The sequence below is a fragment of the Cavia porcellus genome, unplaced genomic scaffold (assembly GCF_034190915.1).
Source record: "Cavia porcellus strain 051 isolate PalLab524CR breed Dunkin Hartley unplaced genomic scaffold, mCavPor4.1 scaffold_25, whole genome shotgun sequence".
NCBI classification, from domain to species: Eukaryota; Metazoa; Chordata; class Mammalia; order Rodentia; family Caviidae; genus Cavia; species Cavia porcellus.
In genome coordinates this window covers 43,340,604-43,356,476 of record NW_026947508.1, presented here as the reverse complement: position 1 = coordinate 43,356,476, position 15,873 = coordinate 43,340,604, and the positions used below count along the sequence as shown (strand labels likewise).

The following is a 15,873-nucleotide window of genomic DNA, read 5'->3' as shown; positions in this document are numbered from 1 at the left end:
ATACAGTGAAAACTATAATACACTGAAAAAGGAAATTGAAGATGATCTCAGAAAATGGAAAGACATCCCTTGCTCATGGATAGGAAGAACAAACATTGTGAAGATGGCCATTCTCCCAAAACTCTTATACAGATTCAATGCAATCCCAATAGAAATACCATCAACATACCTTATAGATCTAGAGAAATCACTCCTAAATTTCATCTGGAACCTGAAGAGACCTAGAATCGCAAAGGCAATTCTAAGCAGCAAAGGCAAAGCAGGAGGCATCACAATCCCTGACTTGAAATTATACTACAAAGCAACAGTAGTAAAATCAACATGGTATTGGAATCAAAACAGAGCTGAAGATCAATGGAATAGATTAGAAGATACAACCACAACTACAAACACACTCAACCACCTTATCTTTGATAAAGGAGCCAAGCAGGTTCACTGGAAGAACGACAGTCTCTTTAATAAATGGTGCTGGAAAAACTGGCTCTCCATTTGCCGAAAACGAAAGCTAGACCCATGTCTATCACCATGTACTAAATTAAAATCTAAATGAGTCAAAGATCTGAATATTAAAACAGAAACGCTAAATCTATTGGAAGACAAATTGGGTAGAAACCTTGGAGACATAGGAGTAGGTAGAGAATTCATGAACAGGACTCAAACCGCACGGGAAATACTTCCCAGAATCAATAACTGGGACCACTTCTTATTAAAAAGTTTCTGCATGTCAAAAGAAATCTCCAGCATAGTGAAAAGAAAACCCACAAACTGGGAAAAGATTTTAGTGAACTCTCTCTCAGACAAGGGACTCTTGTCTAAAACATATAAAGAATTAAAAAAAAACTCAGACCTCCAAAATTCAAAGATCCAATCCAAAAATGGGCATCTGAGATGAATACGCAATTCTCAGATGAAGAAATGCAAATGGCAAATAAATACATGAAAAAATGCTCATCATCATTGGTCATTAGAGAAATGCAAATTAAAACCACACTGAGATACCATCTCACTCCTGAAAGAATGGCCAGGATCAAGAAAACCAACAACAACAAATGCTGGAGAGGATGTGGGGAAAAAGGAACTCTCCTGCACTGTTGGTGGGAGTGTAGACTGGTACAGCCTTTGTGGAGGTCTGTCTGGAGGTTTCTCAAAAAGTTGGGATTGGAAATCCCATTTATTCCAGCTATTCCACTTCTAGGCATATTCCCAAAAGAACTGAAAGCATCATACCACAGTGATTTATGTGCACCTATGTTTATAGCAGCACAATTTGTAATCGCCAGATCTTGGAAACAACCCAAGTGTCCATCAACTGAGGAATGGATAAAAAAGTTGTGGTATTTCTATACAATGGAGTATTATTCGGCTATAAAGAAGGATCACATTGAGATATTTATCAATAAATGGGCGCAGCTTCAGACCATACTCATAAGTGAAATAAATCAATCTCGCATGTATGAATACCGAATAGTTTCCCTAATGTAAGTAATGATTCAAATATATGAAAATATGTGGCAATCATGATTCCCCATTATGTGGCCTTGAAGCCTTATAAAATTTTCACTTATTAAGTAGAAAGGCTTTATTCTGGGCTTCTTGATTTGGAAATATTTGAAGCTATAGTATATGAAGTTTTATCCAAATATTTCAAGGAAAAAGACAGACACTATGGTAACTATTATTCTTTAAAAAAATTATTTTGTTATTTATGTTTATTTTAATTAAGGGAAAAATTGAAAAAATTAGGATATATAATAGTAACTCTTTTCGATTTCCTATTAATTTGTTTTGAAGTCCTGTAATACTCCCACGATCTTGTTTTGACTGATTAGACTCTGTTCCATTATGTGTGATAGTATCAAGTCTGAGGGTATAGGCAACTACTTTGAAGGCAATAAGATTCACTAAGATGCCCATTCTGGTTTGACTATTGTCTCCTTTGGAAGTCCTGTAATGTTTACAATGTCTAAGTTTTATTGGTCTTGTTTTCTACTGCTTTGTCCAACTTTATAATATCTAATGAGATAGACAAATCTTTTTAAGGAAACAAGAGACAACGTTGATAACCATTGTTAATAACCTTGTACTCTGTTCTACATCATGTGCTATGTCTATCTTTGGTTTTGACTGACAGCTTTGTTCTGCCATATTTGACTTTATTCTCCCCCCCCCAAAAAAAGTAATAAGAACTAAGGAGTAATAAAATCCAAAATGTGTAAATTATGTTGTAAAAAGAGAGGAAGGGAAAAAAAAAAGAGCTCTAATGGATATAACAGCAAGTGTGTATAGGGGTGTTGAATAGCTGACTATATTAATGTTTTTGGATCATTGAACACAGCTGTTTGCAGTCTCTCTGTTTGAATGTCTACTTTGTATTCTTTGATACTGTGATTTGAGCAACTATTTCCAAGATGATAATATGTAATCTATTAACAGGTGATTTCTTACTGTTATGTTTTTTTTTGTAGTTCTGTATTATATGTAACCTTATACTGCTTTGTTTTGTTTTGTGTTTTTCTCTTTTTCCTCTTAAATAAAAAAAAAAAACAGACTGAGAGAAGGAGTCAGGTAAATTACTACTTAGAAAAGCTAGGTTAGAGCACAAGTATGTGGCAACTAATGCTGAGCCCTGAAAACCTTCTCTCCTCCTCAGTTCCAGCAAAGGGACTAGAGCAGAGGAAAGATAAGCATATGCTACCTATAGGCATAAATTGAGCAAGATTGCTAAATTTTCCCACTGTCTCTATTGAATGTGTTATTCCCATTCCCTCAGGGGATTCATTAATGAAAAGGATAAGATAGGAGGAGGTGTAGGATATTACTTTAGTGTGATTTTCTTCTTAGCCAGGAGAAATCCATCTAAGTGTTTTTAAGCAGTAAAATTTGTATTCTAGAAACACTCTAGATGAATTTGAATCCAGAGAACAATGGATGTTTGTAGAAATATGTGGTTTGTCTGGTCTTGCTGGTACATTCCTGCCCCTAGTACTTGAAAAGCTGAGGCAAGAGGATTGCCATGAGTTCAAGGCTAGTTGGGGAACAAACTGAGTTCAAGCCCAGTCTGAACTATATAGTAAGACCCTGTCTCAAAAAATGCATAGTTTTATAACTACTCAGCAGGCTATAACCAAAACTGACTGATTCAGTAACATTGACCCAGTAGAACTGTCAGAATTTAGTATATTCAACATATTTGTTGAACAAATTAGTGAACCATTGAAAATATGAAATACATAACTAGGGCAAGAGTTGTCAGAATAGACAGGAGAGGACTAATTTGAAGGATTCTGTGGACACTGTTGGGATAAAGGTAAATAAAGTATCTCAGATTAAAGTGACTCTTCAGTTTAGGACTTAAGTAGCCAGGTGGGTGGTGATGTTATTTGCTAGAGTTGGTAATGCTGGAGGAAAATCAAGTTAGGGGAAGATGACAGTGTTTCGCTGAAAGATATTTTCACCTGTCTGTGGGATATTGGGGCAATGATGTCTGGTACACAGTCGTATATTCATGTCTTAATCTCAAAAGTAAGGATCTAGAGTCTCACTAAATATTCTTCCTGGGTCTAAGGTGAACATATGGATACTTTATCACCCAGATTCCACTTTTCAGAATGAAATTTGATAATAATTTCATTAGAACAACAGACATATGTTCCAGGATGTGTTTTCATCTTATCTTGTCCTGATTTCCGCACACACTACTTTATTATACAGATAATTTGCTAGGCTTCTGGGGTGTCCCATGGTGAATGACACTCACCTGGAATGATGACTGGGTATTTTCAGCCCACGTTCTCTTGTCTAGAAACCCATCTTCTCAGCCAACCGCTAGACATATACATTATTGAATCATTCAGCCTAGGCCCTCTAGGGACATCAAACCTATTCTCAATCCTCTACCATTAGATAAACATTAGGGAAAAGAAGGGGAATTAAACCTTTCTGCAGCTCCCAAGGGGCACGTACTGATAGGTTACCTCTTCAAAACTGCTTTTAACTAAATGGGTAAGCAACATCAATGAGGAAACCTGGGGAGACAGCTTCCTGCTGAGAAAGCAGCCAAGGGAACCAAGAAGATGCAAATCAGTTTTCAGGGCTTGGGACTAGACAGCTTAACCAAAGAAAGACCCCTGTACTCCCATGCCTTCAGTCAGAGCCACCTGCTTCATTCCTCAGCCAGGGTACATGGGAAAGAATGGGAAAAACGATAATGATAATTAATATGTGTGGTATTTTACGGTCTCCAAAAACGGTTTTCCAATTGTCATTTTGTTTCTATCTTTAGCAGGAAGTCTGACAGAGAAACAAGACAAGAGTCATTATATCCCTTTAATGGTATTGAAAAGTGAAGATCATAGAGATAAAGTAACTTGTCTGTGGCTGCATGGTGCTGCCTCTTATTAACACATAGATATACTTGTAGGAATAGAATGCCTTGTACTCAAGAACACTTAGGTACTGCTTCAGGGAGAAGGAAGTAGACTTGCTCTATGTATTCCAGCAGCATATCAGGCCTGATGGGTAGTGAGCAAATGGGGTAGATTATAATTTAATAAAAGGTAGATGTTAACTGTCTATTAAGAATTTGGGCTGCCCTGTAAGGTAGTGCACTCTCTGTCCTTGAATGAGTTACAGGAAAGTTAGATTGCAGTTATATTTTAGAAGGAATTTTCTAGAATAAATAGGAGGTTGAACTAAATGATGCCTCTAACAATTTCTAAATATTTTTGAGCATTGATCAGGTATGAAATGCAGTATTGATGAGTATGTATAAACAAGTGCATATATATATATATATATATATATATATACTATATAGTATATATATATACTCCCAATTGTATAAGTATGCATATAGACATAAAATAACTATTCAGGGAGAGACAATGATTAATTATTTTATAGAAGAAAGAAGTTTCAATGATGGTAGTACATTTGAAGTAACAATGCTGATTGAAGCCTTTAAAGCAAACTACACATAACTTTGTGTGAAATAATTATGGGGAGAAAATGTAAGCCTTTTTTCTGAAATCTAAGTTTATGAAATACTTCTGTCTAAAGTTGTATGTATGTGTATGTCCATATATTTCGGTAGACAACAATCAAACATTGTTTTAGTTAGTTGGTTTAGTGTTTTTCTTTTTTCTTTTGCTTTTAGATAAGGAACTTGTGGAGGTTTTTAAAAGTTTATCTGAATATTTTCCCTCTTAGAAAGCACTCTTTTAAAATGTTCACAATAGAGAAGAGCAGAAAGATAACTTGTGTTATCCCTGCCATAGCTAAGATATTCTTAAAGTTCTGTGAGGATCACTCTGTGGTATGATTGGCTCATATTTATGAAATAATATTTTACCCATTTATAAATCCCATTTTTTAACCTGAACTTAGGTTGATTTCTGTAAATGATTTCTCTGTCAACCATATAATTACAGGAAACAATTTCTTTCTCCTGAATTCATTTGTAACAAGTATTCAAACAGATACACTTTGTCTGAATAATCCTAAAAGATCATTATGATCTTTGACTTCAGAAGAAACATGCAGTAATATCATTCCTGTGTTTACCAATTCAGTAAGTAGAGCACCTTGCCTTTTCTGGACATTTCCATTTCACTAATTGCATGACTCTTAAACATAGGAAATAAAAATTAGAACATAACTTTTAAATGGCAAGAAAAGTTGTAACAACCTAGTTTTTATTTTCATCTGTTCTTCAACCCTGTGATTCGTGAAACTGTCATGATGTAACTGAACTGGCAAAGCTTCTCTCTACACAAAGATGTATTAAAGTGCCTTGTGCAGACAAGAGCAGTCAGAGAGGAAGGAGGCAAGCAGCCTGGCCTGACTCTGGTAAGAGTCTTGCTGCAAGTGGCTGAGTGAAGGAGGAGACTTTTGGATGGATGCATCTTTCTTAAGAAAGACTAGTTGAGTTTACATTCAGGAAGAAAGAAATCAGAATTGGAGTCAGAAGGAGGAGAAGGCATGCACATTCACTCATTTAGTCAGCCTAGTAACTATGAACAAATAAATATAATTTATAATGTGATGCCAGAAAATATAAAGACTTCTGGAGAAAAAGAATCCTTTTACATTGTTGGCAGGAATATAAACATTCCTAGTACAACCATTATAGAAATCAGTACAGACATTCCTTAGTAAACTAAAATTAGAAATTGCATTTGGCACAGGTATTCCCCTGCTAGATATCTTTCCAAGGGTTAAAAATATCATATTATAGTGATACATACATACCATTTATAGCAACACAACTTGTAATAGCTAAACCTTGAAAGAGGCCTACATATCCATTAACAGGTGAATGGATAAAGAAAATGAAATTATACACAATTGACATTGCCTTGCCACTAAGAAGAAAAACTTGAATCATTTGCCATAAAATGAATGCACCTTGACACCATAATGTTAAGTGAAATGCAACAGACACAAAGCCTAAATATCCCATGGCTTCTCTTTTATGAGAAATCCAAAATATAAACAAAGAGCAAGGTAAAAATTAGACAAGAAAGAGGAACATAAATCTTTTTCAAATGCCAAAGAACTAAGAGATGGAGGAAAGGGAAAAAGAAGGTAAAGGAAGAAGATGAAAAAAGAATTTAAATGTGATCCATACACACATCAACTCCACATGAAGAATGTAATCATTAAATATTGCAAACCTGTACTAATAAAAAAAATTTAAAAGCAGCTGCGAACAAAAGTGCCACACAATAAGATGAGGGCTATTTCAGATTAAGTAAACATGGAAATTTCTCTAAGTAGATGACATTTGAACAGAGACCTGAAGTGAGAGAGGGGATACATGGCAGAGGAGTGTTCCTGTGTACTTGGCATCTGGTTTATATGCACAGAAGTTTTGCAAAGGAGAAACAATTATTCCAAGTTTTATGGGTTAGAGAATACGTCTGGCTCCCATCTTTACTTACTTTGTTGAAGCTTATTGATTTTGAAAATCTTTAATCATAGACAAATCTTTAATGCTCTCATGTTGGAGTTTTTGCATAACATTTGAAAACTGTTATCACCTTTAGGCATCATCCATTGGTTTCTGAATTTCAATACTTTCTAGTTCTATCTGCAGTAATTTGGAAAGAGATTTGGTTAACAATCTTCAGATGATACTAAAGCTTTCAGAGTTTGAATTTGCTCATCATAAAAAATATGGCTAATAATATCTACCTCATATGATCATCCTGAAGATTATAGTATGTAATAAAATAGCAAGTGCTAGCCTTATGGTGAATCCTTAAGAAACAATAGATTATTTTTTAAATTTTTTTTATTTTAAAGAGATTAAGACAGAAGAAGGCATAACAAAGCAGATCAGAACAGAATAATTTAAGCAACACAGTATTTCACACAAGACAACCTAATATAACAGTAGCTACCATAATGTCTCTCTCTTTAAAATAGTTGAGCATACCTTCATATACAATAGTATCAAACATAACAAAATAGTATTAAACCATTCAAGAGAATGAAAGTATTACAGGGAATTCAGAACCAAATAACAGAAAATGAACAATGGCTACTATATTATCTCACTGTTCATAAAAAATTTGTTTATACTATCACACATAATAAAATCCAATAAGATACAACATGATAGAACCAATGGAAACAGAAGAACAAAAACATGGTATGACTTCAAAGCAAGATGATATTAACTCAGCAATGGCTACCATGATGTCTTGTTTTTTTCAAAATTGCTGCTCATACCATCACACATAATAAAATCAAACAAACCAGGATAAAACCATTCCAACTAATGATGAAAACATTATAAGGCTTCAAAGCAATATAATGGGGAATCATGATTACCATAAACTCTTATGTACTCTTACCATTTCTTTCTTTCTTTTTTTTTTTTTTTTTTGGTCTTTTTTGTTTTTATCGGTACCAGGGGTCGAACTCACCACTGCCTGCTTGCAAGGCAGGCAGCTTATGCTGCTGAGCTAATCCCCAGCCCCACCATTTCTTACACTAGGGAAACTATATAGTATTTGTACATGTGAGTTTGATTTATTTCACTTATGAGTATGATCTCAAGTTGTGTCCATTTATTTGTAAATATCTCAATGTGATTATTCTTTATAACTGAGTAGTACTCCATTGTATGGAAATACCTCAACTTTTTTATCCATTCCTCAACTGATGGACACGTAGGTTGTTTCTGAGATCTGGGTATTACACATTGTGCTTCTATAAACATGGGCACATATATCACTGTGGTATGATGTTTTCAGTTCTGGGAATACACCTAGAAGTGAAATAGCTGGGTTGAATGCGACTTCCAATCCCAGGTTTTTGAGGAATCTCCAGACTGACCTCTAACTGTGGTTGCACCAGTTTACACTCCCACCAACAGTGCAGGAGAGTTCCTTTTTCCCCACAGCCTCTCCAGCATTTATGGTTGGTAGTTTTCTTGATCCTGGCCATTCTTCCTGGAGTGAGATGGAATCTCAGTGTTGTTTAATTTGCATTTCTCTAATGACTAATGATGATGAACATTTTTTCATGTATCTGTTTGCTATTTGTATTTCTTCATCTAAGAACTGTGTATTCATCTCAGGTACCCATTTTTGGATTGGGTCTTTGAATTTTGGTAGTCTGATTTTTTATTTCTTTATATGTCTTAGGCAGAAGTCTTTTGTCTGAGGGACAGTTCACTAAGATTTTTTTCCAGTTTGTGGTTTTTTTTTTCACTATGATGAAGATTTCTTTTGACATGCAGAAACTTTTTAATAAAACATGATCCCAGTTATTGATTCTGGGAAGTATTTCCCATGTGGTTTGATTCCTGTTGATGAATTATCTACCTACCCCAATGTCTTCAAGATTTTTATCTAATTTGTCTTCCAACAGATTTAGTGTTTCTGTTTTAATATTCAGGTCTTTGATCCATTTAGATTTTAGTTTAGTACATGGTGATAGGCTTGGGTCTAGTTTTAGATTTCCGCATATGGAGAGCCAGTTTTTCCAGCAACATTTATTAAAGAGAGTGTCGTTTTTCCAGTGAACATGTTTGGACCCTTTATCAAAGATAAGGTGGTTGAGTGCGTTGGTAGTTATGGTTGTATATTCTTTTATATTTTAAAGATGGTAAGATTAAACGTAACAAAACAAATCATAAGGAAAAAATTTTAAGCAACACGGATTTCAAAGCAAGTCCACTGAAGATCTTCACTGTCTGTTATACTGTCTCTAGTTTTCTTCCAAATAGTTGTCCTCATCTTCACACATAGTGAATACATACTGAACATTACAGTACTAATCTAATTATAACAGGATGATGAAGGCTTTTTAGGTCTTCAAGACCTGACATTAGGAAAGTCAATGTCTCTCATTCTCTTTGAAGCAGCTCCCCATATCTTTACATATACTAAAATTAAACATAAGAGACTAAACCAATATCTGATCAGTGAACTAGATTTTATGTCATAATGCTACAGACTTAGCACTGGGTATCTTAATGTCTCTTCTTTTTCAGAGTATCTGTTCATTACATTGTGCATCATATAATCTGTTCCCCTAAACTGTTTAAAAATTTTCCACATGTGAATCTCTACATGTATATCTATCTTTCTGTATTACAGGGAAAAACAGATCAATTGAGACTACAAAACAAATTCCTAGAAAAACATGAAATGAAAAAGACATATAAAACCACAATATTAGGTTATCTATAGTAGTTACTATGCTTTCTCTTGTTATTTTCAATAGAATTGGCTATATCATCAGACATAATATAATTGAACATAGCATTACATAGCAATTTTAATGAAAACACAACATTGGAGACATTGTAGGACTTCAAAAGCAGTTAATAATCAAACCGGAATGGGTGTCTTATTACATCTTGTCATATTCCGAGTAGTTGCCTCAACTCTTAGACTATCAAGCATACCAAATTAGAATAAAATAAGTCAACACAAAACAACAGTATAACAAACCCGCCTCAAATAAGATCAGTCATAGTTAGACAATGTAAGCAATATAGCGCTTCAATTTAAGTTTAGAGGGAATTAAGGATATTTAACATAGTATATCCTGCTATTTTGGGGATATCTATCTATGCTCTCAAATCCAGTATGAGTAGACAGACCGGAACAAAATAAAATCAAACTAAACAGAGCAGTAAGACTAATGTGGCTTTTAAATCCTGATACACTATTAACAATGTCCTCTGCCTTCCTTTTTTAGGCAGTTCATCCCCTTTTCCTTTCTCAAGGTGCTTTGTATATTTTGGGTCCCACTAACTCCTTTAGTTTTTAGATTAGGAGGGCAATCCATTATCTGTCTAAGTGATGTTGAACCATTTTACTCCTGAGCTTGATCTTGAGCTGTATTCCTTTACTTACTAAAGCCACAAAGTTTTCCTTCCTTATAGCTGAGTAGCTCTCCACTGCACAAAAGTTTCATGACTTTCCAACCCATCTGCAGCTGCTGGATGAGTTGACCCTGTTTCTCTCTGGTTCTCTGTCACATAGAACATCATTTTCTCATCTTTGACTTTTAGTTTCTTAACCCTCTTCCAGGTTGAGTATATTTCCTATTCAGAGCATCTCAATGGGTCCTGTCTCCTAATCTACTCTGCCTGTGTTTCTTTTTGTTAGTGTATCAAGGCTACCTATATTAGAGATTATAGCCCAACTTCTCTGCCTCATCTTTTCTATTCTACTTTTCTGCTATTATTTGTACACTTTTCTCCTTCATTCCATTGTCTGACCCATTCATTGAGACCTCTCTGCCACTGCTGCTGGAATCCTGGTGTTTTTTTTTTTTTTTCTCTCTCTAGAATGTCCTTCTGTATTTTTTGTAAGGTTGGATTGGTGGCCACGAACTCCACAGTTCCTCCTTGTCTTGGAAGTACCTTGCTTCTCCATTAATTTTGAGAGAGAGTTTTTCTGGGTATATCAATCTGGGTTGGAGGTTATTTTCTTTCAGGGTTTGGACTACTTCACACCAGGCTCTTTGTGATTTGATAGCTTGTGTCGAGAAGTCTGTCATTATTTTGATGGATTTTCCTTTATAGGTGATCTGCTGCTTTTCTCTGACCACTTTTAATATTCTGTTCTGTGGTGAATTTCTGAGATGTTGATTATTATATGTCTAAGTGTAGATCTGTTTTGGTTGTAGTTCGTTGGAGTTTTGTATACCTCATTTATCTGGATATCATTTCTTTTTCCTATACTTGGAAAGTTTTCCTTAATTATTTCAGTGAATAGCCTTTATAATTCATTTGTGGTTACTCCTGCTTCTTCGCTCATGTTTATTATTCTTAAGTTATAGATCCTCTTGTCATCTTCTAACTTTTGAATTGTTACTTCCTGGTTCCTTGTTATTTTTACAAGGTCTTTTTCCTTCATGATCACACAAATCTATCTTTAACTTTTGAAAGGTTAACTTTAGTTTCTATCAATGCATTTTGTCAGGTTTCAATGGAGTATTCAATTTCCTGGTAATCTCTATGGATCTGTTTCATGTATTCTAGATTTTGTTTATATTCTTCACCAAAGGTTTCTCTTCCTTTTCTGGGTTCCTCCATTCTTCCATCTGTGTCTTCCTGAGAGGAGCTTAGCATTTAGTTTATTAATCTTTTTTTTATCTTGCCTCACTTGGATTAGAATTTTAGTTTTAAGTTCATCTATGAGGTCAAGAAGATATTTCTTTATGTCCACTGATGTTGTGGCCAATATTGCATGATTACTGCACTGGATCTCTTCTGTATTTACTTCTCCTGGACTTATTTTCCTAGATACAGTGGCTGGAGGTTTTTACTTGTTTCTTTCTCTTGTCATGTTTTAGTTTCTTTCAGACAGGTGTGTGGTGGAGGTCTCAGGTCCTTCCCGTATTGTTTATGGTTTTTCTGAAGCACGCTGGCTGGGGACTTGCTGCTTTCTCCCATTTGCTGTTATCTAAGGTGCACACAGGGATGATGTGGGCTGGCCCCTCTCCTCTGAGCCAGCCATCTGGCAAGTGCCTTCAGCAACTTAGCCTGTGCTTTGTGGACAAAACAGGGTTGGGACAGTTTTGTCCCTATTATTGGGTCCTGACCAGGGTTGTGACTCAGCTCAAGCCATTCCCATCAGTCCTCTTTGGGCCAGGGGTGGTTGACTGATGCCACTGCAGTGCCGGACTAAGGCCTAGCCTGCCCAACTCCAATATGTCTTCTAGCCAGCCACACCCTCCACAGGACCCAATTTCCAGCACTCAGAGTGAATTAATGCAGTTCTCCACCTTGGCTCTTCTCCACACTGCACTGCATCCTCCCACCAAGGGCCCAGGACTCACCAACTCCCGTTACTTGCAGCTGTAGTTTCAATGTGACTGTGAATCTTCCAACTCCAGGGCATGCCCAGCCCAGTGCAGGACCAGTCTCAATGAGCACGTCCAGCTCCAGCCCTCCATCTGTGTTTTTCCTTCCTCTTCCTCTTTTCTTCTTCCTCAGTTTCCTCCTGGGTCTCGAGAATCCCTCTTCCCTCATCCAGCCCTCTCCATGTTGTCAAATTCCAGCATTTGAGCTGTTTTTCCCAGAGAGGCTCCTCCACCCAGCTACCTATCAAGCTACCATCTTCTTGTCTCTCCCCATGGTTGTACATTTTAATCTATTCCATTGATCTTCAGATCTGTTTTTATTCTAGTACCATGTTGATTTTACTACAGTAGCTTTGTAGTATACCTTCAAGTCAGGCATTATGATGCTTCCTGCCTTGCCTTTGCTGCTTAGAATTGTCTTTGCTATTTCTCAAATATAGGAAAATTCCAGATGAATTTTAGGAGTGATTCCTCTAGATGTATGAGGTATGTTGATGGTATTTTCATTAGAATTGCATTGAATATGTATAACAGTTTTGGTATAATGGCCATTTTCACAGTATTTATTCTTCCTACTCATGAACAAGGGATGTCTTTCCATTTTCTGAGACCCTCTTCAATTTCTTTTTTCAAGATATTATAATTTTCCCTGTATAGATCTTTTACTTCTTTCATGAGATTAATGCATAAGTATTTCATTTTATTGGATACTGTGGATATTTCATTTTATTGGATATTAGTGTAAAGGGTGTGGCTCACCTTATTTCTCTTTCAGTGATTTTGTTGTAGTGTACAGAAATGTTATTCATTTTTGAGTATTGATTTTTGTATCCAGCTACATTGCTGAATTTATTTATTATATCTAGGAGTCTTTCAATGGAGTTTTGGGCATCTTCTATGTAGAGTATCATGTCAATTGCAAATAATAATAATTTAACTTCCTCTTTTCCTATCTCTTTTATTTATCTTATCTACACCTTTTATTTATCTCTCTTCTCTAATTGCTCTTGCTAGTATTTCCAGTACTATGTTGAATAGGAGCAGTGATAAGGGACATCCTTTTCTTGTGCCTCATTTTAAGGTAAAGGCCTTCAGGGTTTGGCCATTTAATATGAGGCTGGCTGTTTGTTTGTCATAGACGGCCTTTATCATATTGAGAAAAAGACCATCTATTCCAATTTTCTGTAAGGTTCTTATCACGAATAAGAGTTGGACCTTATCAAAAGCTTTTTCTGCATCTATAGAAATGATCATATGATTCTTACTTTTGGCTTTATTGATATTATGGATTACATTTATTGATTTATGTATGTTGAACCATCCCTGCATGCCTGGGATGAATCTCACTTGGTCGTTGTGTATAACCTTCTTGATTTGTTGCATTCTTTTTGCCAATATTTTATTGAGAATTTTTTGCATCTGTGTTCATTAGGGAGATTGCCCTGAGGGCATGGAGTGCTGGAGGTAAACAGGTGTTCCAGCCCCAAGAATACAGAAGAACATAGAGTGTAAGTAGCAAGCTAGTTGAACAAAGGGATGTGGCATGGCAAGTGTATAAACAAACGCATTGCAGTGGTTGAGCAGTGTCTTCCTCCTATCCAGAGAGGGGCTCCAGATGACCCCAGCTTTCTGAATCTCTCTTTTATCTTCTTCATCCATTCATCATTCTTCCCCCTGGGAACTTAGAGAGCTCTCACAAACACTGACATGTGATGTATTTTAGTTAGTGCAAGTATCAAGTGGTTTTTACCTATCTAATTTTTTATCCTACAGATGAGAAAGTTGAGGCTCACAGATAGAGGAGTTATATTAAAGTTATATTAAAGCCATTATTCTTCATCCTAAAATAATTATGAACCAAAATTTATTGCCTTATATCAAGATTTAATTTGAAAAATGGCATTGACTGTCTAAGTTGCTATTGTGCAGTTCTGTTGTAGCAAATCATCTTTCAAATCAAAAATATTTAAAGACGGAGACTTTATGCCTTAATGGCAAAAGATGTGGCATTCAAAAAGAAAAAATATTATTTTCTATCTAGGCCCATTCTGAGAGGGAGAAGAGAGAGGAAGGTTGGAATGTCCTTGGGGAAGAAAGAAACAGAAATTTTCTCCAGATGGCAGAGTGGAGCAGAAACCTGAATTGAAAGGCAGCTTGAACTAAGCCCTTAATCCCTTACATATGTCTAGTCTTTCAATTTTGCACACCTCCTTCCTCTCTGTGATCATATTTGGACCCAAGTGCAATAGGATTTATAAGCAGGCTAATGAGTTTGATCTGGCTAAAGAGAGACATGAAAGTAACTAGATAGGAATCTAGTGATTCCAGACTTCTACTTATAGGTCAATATATTTAAAGTGGACAAAAGACAAGCCCTTAGCTGGTTAGATTAGTATATAGCTAGCAGCACTTACCAAGAGGCCTATACCTAGATCAAAAAGACAAAGGCCACACTTTCTGTTCTTTTTTTCTCAAAGTAATAATAAAGATAGAACAAGAAATGGAGCTGATTATGAGGTTTAGCTGATGGCAAGAGGAGAAATAAATCATGAGGTTTGAAGTGAAACATGATATTAGAAGCTCAGAGGATCTCTAAAATTCAGATTCAGAAGTGAGTCAAGGAAAGTGATTCCAGGACAACTCACAGAGAAGTGACAGTGTTAGAGTGTGACTTTTCAACACTTACAATCTAGTAATTTTAAAAATGTTAGGAATACAACTATGAAGGAACACACATCTTTGTCTTCACCTAGTTTGTACTTAAGATAAACATTAAAACAAACTATGATAGATTGCTACTTTAATTTTTATTAAAAGGAGCATCATGTTGGGTATATAGTCCCCATACTTATTTTTAGAATTATTGCTATTGGTGAATTATGAATTTTAATTTTATGAGTTTCACTATATTAAGCAATGTGTCCTTAGGAAAAATATCAATCAAATGAAGTACTGAATTTTTAAAATTTTTAAGTGCTTACAATAAGCATCAAAATTTTCAACATCAACTTTTCTTGCTCACAAAGTCTAAAAATAGCAACAGAAATAAATTTCTGTAAGAAGTACAATGAAAATACAAATAAGACACTATAACAAAAATAATCTTTGCATCAATTATCATATCTAAGGCAGTTTTCACACATGAAAACAGCATGTTACATACTTACATATCACTTATATTGATAGCAGATGTATTTTACCTTCCTGTCTTTTTAGTAGGAAATACTTAACATCTTGTTGGTCTTCTTGTTTTGACAGGAGCTTCTTATCATTCATATATAGATATAGATATAGATATAGATATAGATATAGATATAGATATATAGATTGATATATGATATATAATGTGTGCTTAACAATAACATAAAATGTCAATAAAGTATTAATTTTAATATGTATTGGGTGTATGAATAAACATCAACATTTTCAACATTGGCTACTTGTTTACAAAATCTAATTTAACAAAAGAAATTTCTATATGAGCAACAACGAAAATGTAAACAAAAGTCTACCACAGAAGTAATCTTTGCTTAAATTGTC

At 35.3% G+C, this 15,873-nt stretch overlaps 1 protein-coding gene across 5 annotated transcripts in view; it reads left to right on the top strand.

The window, feature by feature from the left end:
- Nucleotides 1–15,873, top strand: part of Agbl4 (AGBL carboxypeptidase 4) — a 1,435,759-nt gene that overhangs the window by 1,003,196 nt on the left and 416,690 nt on the right. The gene's annotated exons all lie outside the window — the stretch shown is intronic.